The following is a 21565-nucleotide window of genomic DNA, read 5'->3' on the forward strand; positions in this document are numbered from 1 at the left end:
GAACAAAACAGTATTTTATCCAGGCGACGAGTGGAGAAAACAACCTGCACTTACACGTTTCTTTTCCTGTGTTTTTTTAAATGCCACACAGTATTAACGAAGGCTCTCAGCTGCTTTTGAAACGACTTTAATTAAAGCTGAGAGGGGGGCTCGTATACAGGAGCGATCTATTCAACCATCAGAAAAAAAGACCCCCCCCCCCCACTCTTTTTGCCACTTATGATCCTATCAGCTACAGACCTTTCCCATAGGAGCCTGGGTCGGCTGTGCAGAAGGAAAGAAATCTCTCTTTCAAGTTGTTGACATTTGAAAGCCATTGTACTGTATACAGTAGTATCAGAGCAGGCTCGGTTTGCCCATGGGGGGGGGGGGGGGGGGTATCAAAGTGAATAGTTCACCATGGGGGGCCTCAGGTAAACAAAAGCTTTCAGTAGAAGCAACCCCACCTGCCCTGACCAAACAGAGGCCACAGGAAGAGCAGATAGAAGAAGAAGAAGAAGAGGGGGCGTTGGTAATGAATAACCAACCATCATGGTGATTAAAGGGGCCGATAGGCACGGGGAGATAAGAGTGCGGTGACCGTCCGAGCATGAGGTGTTTACAAGGGGAATTCCTCGCATTCCTCAGCTGCAGCCATGCCACTCCAATCTGCACCTCCGCCCACTGATGGTCACCCTCTGTGCCAAGAGGGACCCGAGGGGCAAAAGGGCCCAATAAGTTCCTCCTCTGGAAGGAGCCGCTGTGAACGTGTTATGTAAGGCGATTTCTCTGTGTTGCTTCAGAGATTTTCTGGAGTATTTGATAGAGCTAATGTAATACAGCAGGCTAAGGAACACGAGCCGTAGATCTTTGGAGAGTTAAAACTCACAATAAGGCTTGTTTTCAGCAGAGAAAGGGGGATTTGGAGTGAAGCTGGGATCTGTCGTTCTCCACTCTGTCAAACTTTAAAAAATACAGGAGCTTTGATCATTCTTTTCACTGAGCTCTCAGTGGTTTCTTGTAAAATTCTCAGATATGTTTGACACTGTGAATACAGCAGGTGTGATGCATAAATGGGATGAACATTGCTTTATCTTTTAAGGTTATTATTTTTGGGCTTCTTGCGCCGTTATTTTAAACAAAGGACAGTGGATGGAGTCAGAAATCCGGGAGAGAGAGAGAGAGTGGGGGGAATGTCATGCAGAAAAACGTTAACAGAAACGTTGAGTAACATCACAAACCACGGCAGCGTCTATTTAAGTTGTGCAGTCTGGCTGCAAGGACGGCAATGCAAGTGCATCAGTTAGTCTACCACTTTGGTCTCAGGTGAAAAATCTGAGCAATTATTGCCATGAAATTAGTAGATATTCATGGTACCCAGAAGACGAACCCCACTGACTTTAATGGTCAACATACACCACACTAGTAGCACAAATGGTTGCACAAACAGCCCTAGTACCCAGTGGATGAATTCTTTACCCAGTGACTTCTCTTACAGCACCAGCATGAGGTCCACTTTTATGGTGTTTAGCAACATTTCTCAACAGTTTTAAGTAAAAGAATCTCAGCATGCTAACAAATAAAACTCAGATGTGAACATCTTCAACATTTTATCTGCAGCAGCCTCTTTGCGTTTCACTCTGCATCCAAACACACTCTCATGGAGCTGCCGGCATGTCTGTAGACTCTTAATCTTGTTTTTTGTTTTCCTAATAGGCTAGCATTCAGGCTTATATAATACATAATACATAATACGATTTATTAAAAGGAAGCAGTGTGTATTTCAGCGTCTGCTCAAAAACAAAGTAGTGCACTGTGGTCAAATATTTAACCTGCTTATGTCAAACTTTAGGATGATCCTCAGTGCCGCACTGTAATTCCCAATGGATTTCTGAGTGTTTTAAGGGTCAGATAGGTCACAAATAAGTTTCTAAGGCATGGCAGAAAAGCCAGAGGATATATAAAGCATATTGCAGGGATATTTTGAAATCAGAAAATTCTAAAAAGACGGAATATTCGGGTTTATAAAAAGATGTTTTGTTGTGTATTTAATGCCCAGAAGAGGGTTTGGCTTAACTCTCGTCTATGGAACAGATTTTTTTTCTCACAAAAAATACCTTGAAGTTTTATTCTAGCTAGTTTAACAACAGTGATATTCATCCTCCAGTTAGTTAAAGGAGTTTGGGTGCTGTTACATCGAAGAGCCTCTTTAATCCAACAGTGTTGCACACATCAAATATATATATTTTTTAAAGTCTGGGAGAATGATAAAAGTCCTCTCATATTTTGTTGCGTGAGCTGTGTGTGATATGTGTGAAAGGTGAGACACAGGACTCTTGGGGACTCAGAGGGTTTGTGTTTTAGGATCATTCATCACATTTTTTTAATGCAGTGCAGATGACTGGGTCTAATAGGATTATGAGAAGCCCTGGTTGGGGGTGAACAAGTCCAGAGGGGGTTACATGTTACCCCTGATGCCCCCTTGAGGGGTCATGTGATAGTGAGGGACAATGCAAGCAGGTGTCAGCCTGATGATTACCCGGTCTGAGGCTGGGCTCACCTGTGAGGATTACTCAGAGCCTCTAATGGACGGCGGGTTGTGACCCCGGCCAGCGAGGAAGCAAATCGCCCTCCTCTCACCCAGAAAAGTGCTTTTTTAGCACAAGACAAAGAAAAGGAGAGAAGGAGCTTTGGTTTCCTTGGCAACTTCTTGAATCTGGATAAATGTTCTTTTAGTACAACATCAGAGAGCATAAAGATGCTTTCATTCTTAGTCTGTGAATACTTGTCAGCTTCTGGATACAACAAATTGAATTCAAAGACTTTTTCCTTTGCTTATTTTTTGTCTTGCCTGGAAGCCTTTGAGCATGCAATCAGGTAAAAATCAAACCTTGTCTCGCAGCCAGACTCGTCTGATGGAGGCTGCAGATTAAAGTGGCACCATATGCCCGGACTGAAGAGACCCCTCCCCATTGTAGAGCTTATTATCAGGCCGCTATGTCACTGTCAGCTGCTAATTGTTGTGGAGGATTGAGGTGACAGGAGGAACAAGTCCCCTATCTGTCTTGAATGCTTGGTCATCTCTGCTTTATCCTGCCACCTAAATTACAGCATCCTTTTTTCCTAATTCACAAACACACACCCTCTGCATTAGTCATCACCTTGCCAAAGCGTGCATTTCATTTTCTTGCTCTTCAAGCTGTTTGAGTCAAAGTCCAGTCAGTGAGATTGCCTGGAAAAGAAGCGCCGGAGTTTCTAAAATCATTGTTTTCTGCCGGTGCCCTGCCTGTGCCGCATATGGCTCATTTCATGGCTGCTGGAGAGCCTGATTGATGGGCTGAGGAGCAGTGGGGCTGGTGTTCCTCATGTGCAGCACTTGGCAAGGAGAGAGCGAAGCCCTCGGCGAGGTCACATGAGGTAAAAGTGAATATATAGGAGATGGAGGAAGGAGGAGGTTTCATCAGGCTGCGACAGAGTTTTCTTTTTTTTTTTGTTGCCAAATTGCTCTTCAAGAGGTTGTATGTGGTACTTCTCAAAAGTGAGTATGTAATGTGCGGTATAGTTGCCAGTCAGAACGACCTCTGTTTGGAGAAACCAGCTGGACAACTGAGACGATAGCTAAGCTATAAAATGCTCTTGATGGGGCTTGTAGCAACACATACTTTAGACGTATAAAAACCATATTTCATAGGTGTTACCTCCTGTGTCGGTGTTTCAAACCATGCTGACCACCATCTACTGTTGGTAAATTAACAGTACCTCACACAACCACACATCAAAATATCCAAAAGAACTCCACATGACAGCTGGATTGTAAGACAGAGTTGTGATACGGTATGTTTCTGATGTCTTCTTCGCTAAAGGCGTCCTGGGAGCTGACATTTCATCGCAGTCATTACGTTAACCAGCTCTGGGAGGATTCCTCAAATATGAAACGTTCTCTGCTTGTTACCCCCAATTAGAGCGCAGTTTGTATGGTTTTGCTCCCATTCTCCTCCTGCCTCCCTGTCTCACTCTCAGGTCTGAGAGATTCTTGGCCCCGGGGGGGGGGGGGGGGGGGGGCTGGAAAGCTGTCGAGTAATCTGAAACAGAATTAATACTGACAAAGATGGAGAGAGGCGTTGGCAAATTAATTTACAGACACAGAGTGGCTTTTAAAAGAAAACTGCTAAATGACACAGTGGGATTTGGCGAGGTTTGTTTGTGTGTGTGTGTGTGTGTGTGTGTGGATTTGTTTGTGGTGCTGGTAGTGCTGGCAGGGGATGGTGGTTTTCATGGCAGCTACATCACCATGGAGACAGGACATTGATGCTGGAGTGAGTACCGTTTTGGGAGCTGAGAGGAAAAACATGGCAACAACAAAAAAAACCTGGACAGACGTTGGAAATATAAACGTCCTTCACTGTTTTCACACTTTCACATTACGCTGTCAGTGATTGACTGAACCACCAAATCCATGTTCACACCCAGATTATCTCCAATGTCCTGAGAGAGTGGTGGAGGAGTATGAGGAGTCCAGCTTCCTTTGGGGAGAGGAAATGACTTCATGTTTCGGGTTTGTCAGAAGCTGCAAATAACTTGGACAAGGCTGGTCGCTACGCAGGCCGTGTGTGCTGTAAAAACTCTGCAGCTGGCTGTAGTATACGACGTGTCAAACGTGCTGTAGTAACCGCAATGATTTTTCTTCCTTTCTCGATGCTGTGATGGAAGTTTATGCATCCGATGCTGTCGGATTTATTACACCTCTTTCTTGCACTCACAGTTACAAATGTAAAGGACCATACCACTGTTTTTGCAGATTGAAACGCTTTGAAGTTATCTTTAAAGAAACTGTTTGTCATTTTCAGTGTTAGATGAAATGCATTTCTTGCTGGAAGTAAGAAGAAGGGATGATTTCTGCTCTCATGTCTGTGTGTCAATAACTGAGTTAGCGAGCGGTCAGTTAGCTCCGCTTTGCATATAAACTTGCAACCAGCAATGTACCTATTTAGTATGCACACAATTGCTGACCCTGATAGCAGTAATGTTTTGTGATATAAATTAATGCAAACTGATCCTGATTTACTATGACTGGATTGCAGTCGCTAATAGATAAAGCATGATAAAAAAATGATATCCCTGTGAAGTGGTCCTGCCTCGTGCAATTTGCTCTTGTTTTGCATCTGAATGTGGAGAGAAGCTTTCTGCACCTTTACTCTGTGCCGAGCTGCACTCTCATGCTGACAGAGTTCAAATTTGTCCACATAAAGACAATGAGCTCGGAGGGAAGAGGAAACTTCTTCAAGTTAATTGTGAGGCTGAAAATGTCATATGAGTTTAACCGTTTGTGTCTCCTGTCTGAATGCAGAAAACAAGAACAACTCAAAGAAAAAAAAAACACTCTTGTGTCATTGTTATGCATAGAAAGGGACCGATTTTACCCCAAATGAATGCATAATGGTTCATTAGAATACAAGCAAACAGAGCAGGCAAACAGAGACGCTGTTTGCTCAACAGCACAGTGGTGCATATGACCCTTTGCATGTGACCTAAATGTTTAATTTTAGTCAAATGAAGGGAATATAAATACTCCCCAGTTTGCAGATGTATAAGTGACTTAGATTTGTGCTAAACCTCAGGAATGGTCCTTTGAATTGCAATGCATGCACAGTTGGTTAAAGCATGCAATACAAAAGTCATCTTTTGGCGAAACTGTCACCACAGCAGCTCTTAAAATAATATCAGTGAGGTTTGGCTGGCTCCCCTGTTTGTCCCCGGGGCTCTCACTCCATTCTTCACTTATCCACTAATAATAGATGCTGCTGCTCATCCCGCTGTATTGTCATAGGCCTAACACAGAGGAGAGGCAGCAAAGTGATGGAGAGAGGGACACCTGCACATTCTCTCCAAGCCAGGCCATGCCCCCCCCCCCCCCCCCCCCCCACGGGGCCGAGCTTTTGACATTTAACTACGAGCGCTGTAAACAGGCCACTGGAATGCCATTGACATTCATTTTGTCTGGAGCAAATGTTTTTTTCTTCGCTCGGTGGATTGTTGTCAGCTTTACTCCGCCGTGTGGTTGGTTAAAGCGAGGAAGCTCGTTTTTATAATCTACTCGTCAAGTAGAAGTTAGCAGCAAGGAAATGTAACGCTTCATTTTTTGCACTAAAATGATTTCTACAGAATAAGAACTGATTTGAGCGTTTTCAGATGAATGCCCATTATGATGATGAAGATTATTATTGTGTTTCTGAAAAGTGAGATAGTTTTATTTTGCAAAAAAATATCAATTGTTATTTTATAAGTATTTAAAGCTGTTTTCAAAGGTTACCAATGATTATTTCCTTGTTTCTTCTGAAACCTAGATTTTCCAGCTTTTCTTTACCTTGGATTATTATCTTTTTCCCCTTTTATTTATCATCCATCTGTTCTTAATTTACCCTCCAATGTCAAGCCAAAATAGCTGATTCCTCCCTTTACTTTTCTGATGAAGCATACTAATCACTGTCTTCATGTTGTTCATTATTTTACCTGTTTGAAGTAAGAACAGAAAGTGTATACATTAACTGTGGTTTATCGCTCAATCATCGCCTCTATGACGCTCGCCCCAAACAAATCACCCTCATTCTCAGCTCTTCTTCTGAACTCCATCTCAACCATACCATAGGGCGAAACACCCCTTCATCCATAACATTAAACACTGCTGACTCTGTGTGTGTGTGTGTGTGTGTCTGTGTGTGTGTGGTGTCACAGATCCCATCCAAACTTTGCTGAGTGTGGCTCGTTCCTGTGTCGGGCTGTTTACCTATTCATTAATTCATGAGTGATGGCACGAGCGAACCAAAGCCTCCATCCTGTGGTAATTAAACGTCTGTTGGTGAGATATTTTATTCCTGGAGAGCATTTTAAAAACTGACACACACACACACACACACACACACCCTCACAAACACAAACACACATACTTATAATCTTTATATAGACATGGTGCCGGTGGGTGTCCTAGCCAGCGTTGTTAATTAGCGGGCAGAGCGGTTGCACTGATTGCTTCATTATTTCTTCAATAGCAGCTGTTGGAGATATTTGATGGATGTCACATCTTTCACAGAAATCCATGCAGAAGCTTCTTATGCAGACATTAAGGCTACTTCATAGCTATAGGAAATGCAGAGGAGCGTACACCCAGATCTATCCTGACCCTCTTGAAAAAAAAAAAAACATCTCAGAAAACGTTATATCACTTTTTACTACATATTTTTGTAAAAAGGATTTCATGGATATATGATTAAAGAGTTTATTTTAGTTTTATCTCAGGTGTTTTTTTTTAGATAATAGTCCCTCTCTGCTTTGTCCTTCCTGTCAATAGACACTCACATTTAATCAAGGCTTGTCCATTCATGGTTACATGATTTTGTGATAACACTGGCACCACTGGGTGCTGCCTGCTGTGTGATATTAATCCAAGTAATATGTCACATCTCTGCCCCTGTGACACCTCTGGAACTGGACTCCCCCTGGACTGGATCTTACTGTAAAATGTCAGCCGTGTCAGGCCCCCCCACACTGTCACATCTCCTCTCATCTCCAGGTAAACATCAGTCCTATAGGGCTGCGGGGAGCAAACTCTCAGGTCACTGCGGCCACCAATGCTCTTTTTTTTCATAATGGTGGACACTTCCAGCTCGTCTTCCAGCTCTTTTTTTGTCCTCTTCTTATTCCTCTGGCTGCTGACGAACAAAAGGTCACTCTTGTCCGGATGGAAAACTTGGAAAGCTCCATCACTTCGAAAAGGAATCACAAACTTGCCAGAATTGTTTGTTCCCACATGCCATTCAGCTCTTGTGTAATTGGCTTGTTAGGCCTTTAGACTGTTTGGATAATTGCTCATCCATGAGTGAATTCTTCAGTTTCAGGCCAATTGTCCTTGTCATGTTTTTTGTGGAGTGCGTTTGCCTTCGTCTGTCGGCCTAAATCTCATGGAGAAGCCTAATTGATGTGTGTGTGTGTGTGTGTGTGTTTGTGAGCCAGACACACTCTCAGGACTAGCAGCTCTTGGAGTTAATCCGTCTCACTAATAGCGGGGGGAGGTGGAGCAGAGAGGGTGAGTAGGAGGAGGAGGAGGAGGAGGAGGAGGAGAGAGGAGAACAATACAAATCTCTCCCTCCGTCTCCAGGCACACGTGGTCATCACCCGGCGGGAAATCTCTGGACCTTGGACGAACTGTGCGGATGTTGCTCCTCGCGTTCTCTCGTCCCAGCTGGCCCTCAGCGCTCTCTGCTGCAACACTGAAGGAAGCGAGGTACAATACACCCCCCCCCCCACCCGACCCCCCACCCCGCTGAAAAACATCCTTCCCTGCTTCTTTTCGTTCCTGCCATTGTCACTGAGACAAGAGGCTGCGTCAGGAGGTAAAATTAGGGATGTGTTTTTGAGTAGAGGAACTTCCTGCACTCTCTGAGGTGTGTGCTTTTCTGTTTCAGCAGAAAGTATGTTTGCAGCGCTCGAACTGATACGGGAAGTCAAGAGACACAGTGGACACAATAGGTATTTCTTCTAACGCGATGCAAATTCTTATGTACAGCAAAGCATTAGTTTGACTACCTCCTAGACATTCCTGAATGCACCAAAGGCCTTTGTTTCCTGTCTTGCTCCGGACGTGGCTCCTGTGTGGTTCATAGATTCACTTACTAAGATTATCAGACTATGTGTCTGCAGGAAAGAGGGGATTCCACTGCCTATTTGTCACATTTTTGTGGCATGACATCTTGAAAAGCAAACAAGAGTATTGTTCTGGAACAAAAGAATTTCCTTAGTTGGTTATTTCCTTTTATGGTTACCTCACAGCCGTTAGTTTTCTTCGCTGCGATTGTGTCTCGATTGTGCAAAAACACTCAGTACAATATAAGTTTTGGTTGTTTCCCCTTCCGGGAGTGCAAAGTTTTCTGAGACAAGCTGCATGTTTCTTCGAGCTGTTGTTCAACCAAAGAGTAATGTCCCTGGCCTCCTCAGTCAGTATATTTGAAAGGTTTGTAGATGCCTGAAGATGTAAAAATATGCAGTTTTTAAGCACAAAGTTCATTCTACGCCGCAGGATTAATAAGCTTGACACAAATCGTAAAAGAAAAAAATGCTGTTTTTGGTTTTCACAAAAACAATCAAAAACAATCTTCATCAGCAACGACGCTAGTAAAGCGATCTGGAGTAAAATGGTCAAATATCCAAAACCAGACGACTCATTTTATTTTTCCTTTGTCCCATCTTGTAAATCATCTCATGACCCATTTTTATTTGACTGATGGCCCCACAGGGGGTCCCAACCCCCAGTTTAGGAAGCACTCCTCAATTGCTTTACAGTTTTACATTTTGTAATATTTTTAATAATGTGAAGAATGAATTGAACGTCTTCACACTGTTTTTGCTCGATGCTAAAGAGTAAAGAGTTTGTTTTTACCCTCAAACATAAACATGTTCAAATCTGCACGTTGTCCTGCCCTCTCACATCTGTCATGTTGATGTGAAGGGATTAAGCTTGTTTATCATATTATGCTTATCTACTGTATGTTTGCTGAGAACTCATGAGTGTCTTATTTAGTTTAGGTAAAAACTACACAAAACACTGAGTTTTTTCCATCTTTAAAGGCCATTAAATAAGTGTTTAATGTTTGTGCATTAAACCTTGTTGGATGAAATGACTCATTTAGAAGTGCAGCTCGACTGCAAGCTGCTTCCATTATTGACATGTGCGATTGAATCCTTTCATCACAGATTGTTTGAATGTGAGGGAATTTAACCTTTACCCATGCATGAGTCATGGTTTCTTCAAAGACTACTTCCAGAATCAGCCCCGGAAAGTACCTGGGCAAATGGTCCTCACTCCCACTCTCCCTTGACTCAAACTTTTGACTCATTGTACCAAAGCTTGTGCTATTGTTATTGTTCTGTGACGACGTGCTTTTCAATTTGACCTGCTCTGTGTAAGACGTTAAAGTGCATTCATGCCTCGTGTTAACTGTGCTACCTGCTGGGTGGTTGGAGAATGGATCGTGGCTGACAGCACCCCTGGCGTTGCAGCACTTCTGCTGCGTCATGCTATTTTGCCGTGGTGTTGGCTCGTCTTGTTTGTCTCAGTTAATGGTCTCTGGAAAGGTGTCTACTTCTGTTGGATATGTGGAGCTTAAAAATGAATTCTGCCTCAGCAATCAGAGCTGAGAACAGATTTAACAGTGAGATGTGATCGGATGGGAATAAAACAAACAACAAAGCATGTCCATTAACCTGAGGAAAAAAAGAAGATTTCGGTTGCCAGATGCAAACACTCACTTTTTCTGCAGCCTTTTCTGACAGATTTTCTTTAAATGATGACGTCGTCTTTTAAAGATCAGTCTGAATAATTCTCCCTCTTCCGCCTCTGGAGATAAAAGGGCCACAGTATATAAATATCTTGGCATTTGACTGGACCAAACATTTAGAGCATCACGTAGAACATCTTACTGACAGAAAGCTTAGTTTCCTCTTAATTGTAGGAGAAGTATCGTTGTTGTAGTGTTGTAGTCAAGAGCACACTAACCGAGACCAAGACTGATTTCAAGTACTGCAACACTACGCTGAAGCAGTCTTTTTGTCAGCCTTCGATTATGGCGATATCATCTATAGACATGCCTCTGCTTCCTCTATTAAATACTCAGTTTATCCCTCTGCTCTTAGATTCATATCCAGAGACCCCTATAACACTCATCTTTGTATTCTCTATAACAAAGTTAGTTGGTCTGCTCTGGCACAGAGACGAGATAAACACATGTATCTCTCCATCTATAAATCCCTTATTGGACGCACACCATCTCATTTAACATCTGTGCTGAACGGGATCAAACTCGCTCGACTGATCGTCTATCGCTTCAAGTCTCGAGGGTTTTCTCTGAACTTGAAAAATCCGCATTTAGCCTTTTTTCGCTCCAAAAATGTGGAATAATTTACAACACACTCTCTAGATGGACACTCTTGTTTCTCTTGGACAAATGACGACAGCGATCTCAAACCACTCTCCCACAGTGTGCGGTTGTTTTTGCTGAGTCACCCTGTCTTTGTTGTTTTATTTGTGCTATGATTTGAAAGGTTTGAAATGAAATGAAAATGAAACAAAAAAGCAGAACATTTTCCATTTCCTTTCTTTCTGTTGTTTGCTTCTCTGTAAATATTTTCTCTTGTCTTCATTTCAAACTTAAATTATTCAAAATTGGGCAAATGATCAGTGCAGTGTTGCACCCTTTAACAGATAACATCTATGATTTCATAAAATTAAAAACAATAAACTATTGTAATGCTCCACTCAGATTTTCTGAAATCCATGTCATGTAACGTAGAAAATAAAGAAATGTTGCTCGACTCATGCTGATCAATTAACGAGGTCTGCCTCTCCAGCTGAGTCATTCTGTTCTCTTAAACCGTGTGAGGTCAGTGAAAGTTTGTCCACCAGCAGCTCAGCCTTCGTTTGGCAGAGAGTGAGGTGTGACAGGTGTTCGACCTGCAGCGGACCGGCTGTCAGACGGAGGACACCCACGTCACCGGCTTTACAGGAAATCTGATGTCGGGCAACCGCCAACACTCCCGTACGCACCATCTGAAGACATGTGCCAATCAAAAGTTGTGTATGTCAAAAATTGAAGCTTGCACACTTGTTGTAATAATACCCCAAAGTCAGAGTTTCATAAAGAACATGTGACGTCAGTCTCTAATTTCTCCCTAATGAGTAAAACAAACTCAATCTTTTGATGCTGCATTGGACTTTTTTCTTATTCTAAGCAATCAGAGAAGTAAAAAGTCTAAAGCAGCAGAGAAAGATGGAGCTTTTTCTGTTAAAGATGAATACTCTGAGAGAAGTGGATTCTTTCTGATATCGACTCATTTGAAGTCAGCCTTGCATTTTAAGAATTTGTGACCCTGAATCTGTCGCTCATTGTCTGTATTTGTTCCATGAGTCAGATACAGTGATTAATAGCACACTACTAAAACAGCCTTTGACACTTATATCTGTTACATCTAATTAAAGAGGACTAGAGGACTGGCCATGGCTAATGTGCAGTCCTTGTCCCTAGTTAGGCTTTTAAGAAATGAGTCAACAACAACCCTGTAAAACAGACATAATAGTAATATATAACAGACTTCAATATTGCAGCAGAAGATCTTCATCTTAAGATTTGTCTACGTCATTACCATTAGCTGACAACATTTCCTGTGCTTCTTCTTCTAAATGCAAGTCCCAAGTCAGTGCACATTTAAGGCATGCAAAGAAATACACGGCTGTATTTTTGGTGTACTTGTTTATTGGATGTCTTTTTATGATTCATCATGTTTTTTAGAAGGAAAAAATCCAAATGTCAGTTTCTTTCCTGGCATCTTCAAAATGCCTACGTTGGTTCAAGGGACTTATGAAGCATGAAGACAGCCTAAAGAAAAAGATGAGAGAAAGGGAAGAGCAAGATACTTATTGGGATGAAAGCTTGACATGACATTAAAGAAGTGCAGAATAAAGAGAGAGGAGGGAGATGAAGGAGCAGAAAGGCCCTGCAGCTCAGAGCTTTACTACAACATCAAGCCCTGTGTAAGAACCGCTGTTGGAGATCACTTTACTGAGTGCTAACAGCCTCTTCTTCTGATGAATCCCGGCTTCAGGGAGTCGGAGAAACCGCGCGCTTATGCAAAGTCAGTCTATCATCCAAGAATCCATGCCTGGAGTTCACACAGCCGTGAAAGAAATCAACGGATTTACACTTGAGAAAATGGTCGCCTCAGCTTTCTGGGAAGCTAAATCAAGAGAGTCAAAACTGCATTTGTTGTTTATTTATCAGTTCTCGAGTTTAGCTTTCTAAAAGGAAAAATAATGCGTCAGAAGCCAGGTTAAGAAGGACAGTCTACTGGCTGTCATCTAATCTTTGATCGATGAGGTCAAATACTTCATCAAAAGTCTCCCAGCCCATTTGCCTGGTGTGAATTTCGCTCGTTGACAGCTATTACGTGGAGGATTATGTGCTTGTTATCCGTTAGTGTGGCCTCATTGAGCGGCGCTGGTCCAATAATCAATGTGGCCGAGCTTGAGCGGCAGACTTTACATATCAATCTGTCTGTCGGGGCCTGACAGCTTCAAGCCGCACCGCGAGATGTAACGGTCTGAAGATCTGGCTTTGAGACAGAAACCGAAGACGAGGCTTTGATCGAGTGTTTTTCCCCGGGCGTTTTAGATCTGAGAGACAAAAAGGGCAAAGGAACGAAGGGTCGCTTTAATTTTAGCACAAAGGGTTTTTTTTTTGGGAGCCAGGTTTAGCAACTTACCTCCATGCACAGTTTAATTATTCACTAATTTTTGAGGGAGATGTTTCAGCACCTTGTAAAGATTGTTTTTGTTATTAATTCTGACCTTTGACCTGTTCTGCCTCTTGCTCTGCCCCTCTTTGGTGAACAAAACACAATTATAAGCAGTTCATTCGCAAAGAATCACAAAAAACCATGTGGAATATTTGATTTTCCTTCTGTAATCCGCAGATTTACCACTTTAATGAGCTCCTTTTTGTCTAACTTTACTCACATAATGATCCTGATCAGTCTTTAATATTCTTCTGTGATCAGATTTTGACAGTTTTCATTAGACATGTGCTGTAGATTTCCTCTGACATGACCTTTGAAGGGATTGAACGCATTTCCATGAGCATCAGGATTGCGTTCAGGCCGATGCACGACAAACTGAACTACTCTGGCAAGTGTCATTACGCATCCAGTCAGTGAGGGGAGTGTGACCGCAATCCTAACCGCCTTCCACCTATTTTTCCGAGATGTTATTCTTTGATTGTATTACCGGTTGTGACAAGCGTATCGGGACGTGACACGCTGTTGTCTCACGTTACTCTTCATCACGGGCGAGAAGCTCGCAGTCACTCACTCGCTGATTCAGAGGGCAAGTAAGGACGGAGAGAAGAAAGAGGGAGAGAGCGAGGAGGGAGGCAGAGATAGAGGAGGGAGAGGATATTTACGACTCAGACAGTGGCGAGGGTGAGCTGCATCACAATGTCTGTTCCTTTACGGCCCGGCTCCAGAACTCTCTCAGGAGAGACGGGGAATAAGGCTTGTGCAGAGAATTTGCAGGTAATACGGGTCTCAAGGTTTTCAGGTGTGACAGCGTCTGTGCAATGTCAATAACAGAAAGGCCGAGTATCACCCACCTGGGACCTCTTAGAGGAGAAATCCATGAAATCGGATTCAGTGTCGGACATCATCTTATGGCTTATCTGTGTGTGATGTCAGGTTCATTGTGATGAAGCACTTCAATATAATGGTTTTTGCAGTGCTTGCTTTCTTTCAAACTTTTTTTCCTCTTTTTTAGTTTATGTTGTACCTTTCCTGTTGCCACCCACTCTTTCTCAGAAAAGATGTGTCATGTGAGGCCTTCGTTAGTTGATGTATTTATATCTGCCATAATGGATTTCTCTGTGGGTGTTTGTTGAGCTTTGATGGGAAAGACAGCTCTTATTCTTTGTAATTCTAGCAATGATTCTTCCTGTCTGGCAATAACATAAGGTACTGTCAAATATAATGTCAAATTAAAAACATTTTTTTTGGCATAAAGACGACGGCATCATTAGCATTTGGAGTTTCTTTTTTGTTTCTCGTTTGCTGTTGGCCTGTCAGGTTCTTTACTTCCACACTAATCAAGTGTCCCCTCTCACAGCACTCCTCCGTCAATCACCCCGGGTGCTTGATATTCAGGCTGTGGTGTCCTCTTTCTAGTGATATAACAAGTCAGCCACAGGTCCTCCCCTGAGGCACTGTTACCTGTCGCACTTTTTGTACCACTGATTCATTCCCCTCGCTGAATGTGTCAGACTCTCTGGCCTTCCTTTTGGTTTTAATGACTGCCCGGTGTGATACTGTGTCTCCGCCTCAGTCTGACACCTTTTCTTGCAGTGTTAAAAAAATGTGTCAAGTGACAGTGTTGTCTTAACTTGACCCCCCAGTCCCTCAGGTTTGGACTTGAGATATGGGACTTGGACAAGTCAGATCGACATAAAACAATTGAGGGACTGGACTTGTGTGCTGTGCAGTTTTGACTAACTCAATTAGTCTATTGATTAGGTATTTGATAAAGACTTAACCTCAGTCTGGAGTGACTGGGTCAATAAAGAAGGGATCTGAGACATGTCTTAAATACACAACTTTAGACTTCTACAATTCTACAATTCACTTAGCAGACGCTTTTCTCCAAAGCGACGTACATCAGAGAGTAAGTACAACACAAGCAAGGATCCAAAAAAAAAGGGAACATTGTCAGTAAGAGCAAACGATCAGCTTTGAGTCTGATTGGACACACAGGTGCTGACAGGAAGTGACCAGAGGCAAAGCACAACATTGAGGGCAGTTCTTGAGAGCTCTAATCAGTATAGAAACCATCTTATAAGTCGTCGTTATCAAACAAAAACCATCGTCATTACCATCATCATCATCTATAATATGGAGACCATCATCATTAAGTTAGTAGGTATTCATGAAAGAGCTGGGTCTTTAGCTTTTTCTTAAAGGTGCAGAGGGACTCTGCAGACTTGGACTTGGTTAGTACTTGATTATATATAAATGAGAGTGCCCTAATGCTGGGAACCTTGATTTCCTCAGACCTTTGGCCTCACTTTTTTTCTTTAAGAGTTGAGATCTGACTTGAAAAATGCAAAACACAACAACATAATAACCGAGAAACCTCCCACAGTTAAACTTCATTCTCGTAAAGGGACTCTAGCAGGAGTACAAATGGGCAGGAACTCAATTTGGCCACCAAGTATCTACTTTATGTGTGTGTGTGTGTGTGTGTGTGTGTGTCTCACATGTGTTCACACGCCTACAGAAAGTCCTTTGGCCACGATTCCTCTGATGCATTGCTTTAGTCATTGGTCGTGGCTGTGTGTGAGCGTGCTGAGTAATGAAGAGGCTGCTGATGCTATTCAACTCCTCCTCTGCTGCCCCTGAGCACAGGTGCACCGCTCTGCCTGAGTGGGAGTCCTCCACTGAACGAGTTTGGAATTCATTCATGCTTTAAAGAGCTACTGTCCTATTCTTCAATGTTGATGTGATGTGAGGGTGAAGCTGGGATTCTGTTCTTTGGCATGAATCTGAGTGATGATAATCTAAGGAAAAGTATGTCCCTGTTCTTGTGCTGTGCTACTTCTACATTAATGACTATTGACCGGCTGCACGAGCATGCTGCAGGTATTGTAAACATGTGAACATTATCCTGGAGCCCATTTTCTTATCAACATCTCATATTTGAAGCTTTCTGCATGTAGCAGAGCGAAGCCTTTTTCAGACCTTACAACCATTTAGCTCTTGCTTTAGTAACAGATTGAACTACCAATTGTTTCTTATTGCTTTTGTGAGTAGGTTTATTTCTCTTTTGGAGAAATAATTTTGCCAAAATTTGTCCTGCCAACATAATTTCAGTTAACACAGAAGCAGTTTGAAAAATGTGCAGATTATCCGATGGATTTCAGATTTGGCATTTTGTTATGTCCAGTTGCAATCAGCTGTTTTGCATCTCCTGTTGTTGCACTTTACTTGGTAAGAGAATAGCTTCCTCTACGGAGAAAGCGCAACACTTATAACAGCCGCATCACCAGACCTACTTAATAACTTACAAACTCTTGATATGAGGGAAGCACTCCAACTCTTTACTCCGCCTCAAAACAGTTTTGATGCGAAACTCTCACTTCTAATCTGCATAACAGATTGCTATACAAAGTATGTAATTTGATCTTTCTTCATGGCCTTTTTCAGCTTGATTTCCATGAACCACTCGAGATACTAAAAACACAAGTCCCTGTAAAAAAACATTCAGTTGCCGTTAGAAGATTCTGGAACCAATTCTGTATCAAAATCTACTCGTCTGCTGTCTTTCTGTCGACACGATATGATCAAAATGTTTTCCCTTTTGTCCATACTTGAAGAGATGTTACATGAAAGACAGAGAAAGGAAGTAAAGGAAATGTATTAATTCAGTCAAAAGCGAAAGTGTTCCGCACACAGAGATTCTTTATAAATCTGTGTTTGTTTAATGAAACAGTGTTTAGACTTTCATGTTGGACATATGAAAGGGGGTGTAACCAGGTACAGTACAGTATAGCGACAGGTAATGTGTTTCCTCTGGCGCTACAGTCAGCAGAGTGAAAGGCATGCTGGGATCCTAATGTACTTTTAATGGCTGGTGTGTTGCTGTACCGCGGGGCAGGACCAGTAGGGGAGTGAAGGCTCTGATTGATAACCTGCACATCCTCTAACAGCCTCCATGACGCAGCACCAGCAACTCATCCTGCCAGGTTTACCATCCAGCACCACGACTGACGGCGCTCACACACACACACACACACACACACCTCCCCACAGTGACTCAGCAAACATGGCCGCCTTCAGGGATGGCAGGATTAGAGCACTCCCTGGAAACCTGTTCCTGCTCTGTAGTCTTGCTGCTTGCATTTCATTTAGGCCTGTTGTTGCATGGAATCAATAGTCGTAATCATTCAGTTGTTGTGTGTATCCTGGCTGGATAATTACGTTATCAAAGCCCAGAGCAGAGTCTCGCTTGTGCCTGAGTCACTGGCTCTGTTTTTTAACCCTCCCACTGACGAAAATGGTTTCATAACAGAATTGTTCATATCTGTAATCAGTAATCAGCTCCTCAGTTAGCCACAGTCCAACTTGATTGGTGCCCAGCAGTTTTTGCGTTTCGCAAGGTCACAAAGATGGCATCGACGCGCTTAGAGGCAAAGCTGCGACTGCGACGACGACGACGACTTGCAGCCGCAATCTCTGCCAGCTCCTGGCCTCGTCAACATGAATGCCAGAGCAACATTGGCAGAGCTAAGCCATATCAGAGGCTGTTTGCTTTCTTCCATCAAAGGGCAAAACAACATCAAAGGAGAAAAATGGACACCCTCTGCGTGGGCACGTCTCCTGAGGCACTGTGGAAGGGCTGGGCTGAGGGAAGTTGCTTTCACAGAACTTGAAATGGAGATAAACACCCTGCGATTTCAGATCAAGCCTGGGTCTTTGATGCCATGAATTCAGCACTGACTTGTAGAACAGCATAGCCACTGAGCCACACTTGTCCTTTTTCAATTTTTAATAAACAACTTTTAAAAAATGGACTTCATTAAGACGGATTGGCAGGTAGTGGAGTGTTGCATTTCCGTTGAAAGTTTTCCTGACACATCACTGAATTTTTTTCTGCACATATCTGTCAAAACACGGGTCCAGCTTCTTAAGTGTTTTGCTGTGCTCGCTGAGAAACATTTTCATTTGACAGCTGCAGGTTGGTTTGGCTTTTGGAAACAAAACTACTTGGCTATATTATGAACAAGATGACAGTTTAGGTTAAGTACTTCCTTAAAACAATTACCGTTGCCAGATGGGAAATAAACCTTAATCATTATTATTACACGCTTTGGTTTGAGCCATACTGTAGATGTAAGAAAATGCTCCTCTGGGTTCATTTTGTTGGAGAAATTCCCCTGCTACATGGTTGTCCGTGCTGGATAATACATTTCCCTTTACATAAATACGGTTAAAAATGTTTCTATCCTGAATACAAGAAGTGTAGCTTTTTTACTATTCTAATCTTAAGCAGGGTTTCACCGCTGTTTCACCCTGAATGCATCATGACGTGCTGTGATCTTGTGCTATTGTGCTTTTTCTTCCCTCTGAGTCTCAGTTGGCCACTGTGTCAAATAACCTCAAAGCCCCCATCTTTCACACTTCACCTCTTTTTTATTCTCTGCCTCCTTTTGTCAGACAGAAGCTATAGCAGAGAGCTTTTCCAGTTCATAACAGACAGATAAACCAAAGTGTGAGAGTGCTGCATCAGAACTGGTGGGGGGAAGAAAAGCATCAGTCAGAACAGTTGTGTTTGGCGGTCCATTTATCAGTTGACTGCGAGAGCAAAAACACTGTATTTCACACTGTCGTAGTTCACTCCCACACTTTCCTTCCCTTCCCTCCTCCTCCTTCTCTGTCGTTATGGAAAATCTCCCAGGCTGCAGTCACTGTGGGCGAGCAGCCAGCTTGCTGCCACGGCTCCTATACATAACCGCAGAATAGAGGGAAGTCCAAAATTAAAAGCATTGTTACCCCTGCGGCTGGTGGCCACAGAACGATGGAGCGACAGACATATTTCATTGTGATGTTGGGTGACCTTGGCTTTGGCCTCAAGTCTGCGGCCCCTCCAGACGCATTATTCAGGGCCACAGTCTGGAACCTTCGAGGTCCAGGGCCTGTCAACGGTACCGCTGACAGGTCCTGGACCCTGAAGGTCCCAGACTGTACCAAGTCCAAGGGACAAGCAGATTGTTTGTTGATTTGTTTCTCTGCCTGTGGATGAAAACCAAAACTCCTGTCTCCTGCTTCTCCTATTTTCAAATTCTGTTTGAGCCCCATAATGTCCTTGTGAATGAATTTTAAGATAATGCACTATTAGAGTTGCCATGGTAATGGCTGCCGTCTGTGAGCAAGTCAGTTGCCATGCCACTTTTTTTTCTCTAGGAAGCTTATTTGCCTTTTGAACCAAAATGACTCCATGAATGGTAAGAAAAGCTGTCTCTTTAATCCCTGTTTTACATGTTTATCAGTTGCTGTTTGCAGACTGATGATTGCTGATGTTTTTTCTATGTAATAAGGGGTCTACTTCATCTGAGCTATTATTTTCACTTATTACTTTCTGTTGCCTTGTTTGAGGCTTAAAAGCAAAGTGGATTTTTATCAATTTTCCCAATTGTTGGTGCTTATACACTTCAGTTCTTGTCACTGCTGACATTATTAAGCGAAGAGGATGTAGAAAATCATATGCATGAAGTCGCCTTCTTTATATTTGCCAGTAGTGTTGTAGTACTCGATATCAGTCTCGGTCTAAAGACCACTTTCTGAAGGTCTCATCTTGGAATCCAAAGCATTTTTACACGGTCTTGTCTCAGACTGGGTGGACCCTGGATTTTAAGTTAAGACCGGTTAAGACCACCACAATTAGGCTATTTGCCGTCATCATTACTGTGATTAGAAGGAAAACATTTTCATTGTTATTTATGGTCTTAAAGTCAGTAAGATATCCCTGAGTTTCAAAGCTTTTCAGACGCCAAAACACTGCAGGAGGGGCGATGAAAATTATGAGGAAGGTCTTTCAAAATGTGAAAGTAATTGATTACCAGTTCCTTTTAGAATGAGCTCCCTATTGTCTCTTTTGCATATCTGATCAAGTGTTTTTTCACTCTTAATGTTGATCTAGTAACATCGTATAAAGGACTGCATTCTATGCTGTATTGGTCCATTATTATCCATACAGGAAGACTCCCTTTCTACGTTGTTGTCCGTGTATTAAGCGTTGCAGCAACAAAACTGTCAGTAGCTCCTTGTGAAGCTCCCGTCCTTTTGGCGGTGCCACGACCCTGACTGTCATCCCGTATTATCTTCTACCTGCACACCGCCGCAGGAGGCCGAAGCAGCATGTCTTTTGTCCCTGTGTGTCGTCCTCTTTTTCGCAACAGAACCATGCTCTGACCTGTGATAACAAGTATAAATGAAAAACACGCCCTCTGCCTATCTCTTCTCCCCCCCACACACACACCTTCCCCTAGTCTCACCCCTTCTGCCCTGCAAATTAAAAAGCGTGTCAATGAGCCTGCTTTGGCCTGGCAGCGCTGATGAGTAGTAATCACCGTGGAGAGGCTCAGCTGCTCTTTTTCGAAAACCCTGCCATGGAGCTCATTAGGCTAGGAACATGACCCTTAAAAAAAATAAAGTACAAGGAAGGAGAAGGACTGCAACGTTATTTTCTCTACAGCTTCATGTCTTTGCTTTGAGTGGATGAGTGGAGAGGTTTTGGATGTTTGCGTCTATTCCTTGCGATGTGAAGCTGTGAAGAATTCATTTTCTGCCGCCGCTACAACTGCATTCTTACAGCCTCATCTCTCTCGCAATTACTCGCACTAGCCTATAACCCGAGCTATTATAGTCAAATCTGTGAATTAGGAACAGTGAAGCAGTGAGCGTCTCTGTTTTCATTTTCTTAACAGTTGGAAAAGAACAATATTGTGTCCACTTGTGATCTAAACGTGTGCTTTAAAAGCCTTATTTTTTATGATGTTCTGTTCAGAAAAGGAGAAATAGAGAAAACCAATTTGCTACTTAATAAATTGTTCAGTACTTTTACTTAAATGTTCCCTTTAAATAAACAACATAGTTAAAGACGTTAAAATAAAAAGTAACCATAGGTAGGCAGATAGTTTGGAGTCCTCCACTTAGCTAACAAAACTAGCAGAACATGACAGAATCCAGGAAATACTTAAATATTTTCATATGTTTAACTACTGTAAAACGGCACGTTTGCTTAAAAAACTAACTTTGATATCGTAACTGACTTATACCCACATTTTTTGGTGTAATTTTAGAAATCTTCTAACGTGTTTTTGTGTTGTGCAGTCAGTATAAATCATTGTCAGCTAGCTATATGGCTTACCTAATCTACTTCAATTTCATATATCCCAATAGTGAACAAGCATTAAAAGGTTGCCACAATGGCAGCAATATGAACAGG

General features: G+C 42.6%; 1 protein-coding gene across 1 annotated transcript in view; it reads left to right on the forward strand.

Moving 5' to 3' along the window:
• tmem108 (transmembrane protein 108) overlaps positions 1-21565 on the forward strand; it is a 45003-nt gene that overhangs the window by 5090 nt on the left and 18348 nt on the right.

This window comes from Labrus bergylta, chromosome 20, assembly GCF_963930695.1.
Source record: "Labrus bergylta chromosome 20, fLabBer1.1, whole genome shotgun sequence".
NCBI lineage: Eukaryota > Metazoa > Chordata > Actinopteri > Labriformes > Labridae > Labrus > Labrus bergylta.